Raw genomic sequence first — 749 nt, forward strand, 5'->3', positions numbered from 1 at the left:
ACACACACACACACACACACACACACACACACACACACACACACACACACACACACACACACACATCTCATTTATGTTCTGGAGGTCTTCATGAAAACCACTGAAGGGTCTCAGAACTCAGGGTCTGATCTGGTCCTTGAAAAGATTCCAGGTTTTCCAGGACTCTCAGGAAGACTTAAGACCCTCAGAAACTGTGGCATGTCTCCTGGATCTGGTCTTTCAGAAGGAGGTCCTTGAACGAGTCCTGGTTGTTTTCCAGGTGGGGTCTTGGAGGAGGCTCAGATGGTCTTTGAGGGCCTTCCTGGGACTGATCCACTTACAGGTTCTTAAAGATCCAGGATGAAGAACCATCTTCCTCTTCATCCTCAACCAATCAGAGCGCAGAGTTTCTCCCTGTAAGACGTGACACTCTCCTCTCTGCCGCAGCGTGACCTCTGACCTCCCTGCAAACCCTCACCATGGAGATCCTGTCATCGTTGGCAACCATTCCCTGTGTGAGGGGGCGGAGCTTCAGAGCCCTCACATGGCCCCAGAGACGAGAGTGTTTAATGACCCCCCATAGCCTTTATCTCCGTCAGACAAGACCCACCCCCCATTCAGCCGCCAACGTCATCGAGCGCACATAAAACACACATACGTTTGTTTGTTTTTCTATACTCATGGGGACATTTCATTGACTTCAATTCATTTACTCTAAACCTAACCTCACAGGTACACACCTGATCCTAACCTCACAGGTACACACCTGA

The sequence above is a fragment of the Austrofundulus limnaeus genome, unplaced genomic scaffold (assembly GCF_001266775.1).
Source record: "Austrofundulus limnaeus strain Quisiro unplaced genomic scaffold, Austrofundulus_limnaeus-1.0 Scaffold1446, whole genome shotgun sequence".
NCBI classification, from domain to species: domain Eukaryota; kingdom Metazoa; phylum Chordata; class Actinopteri; order Cyprinodontiformes; family Rivulidae; genus Austrofundulus; species Austrofundulus limnaeus.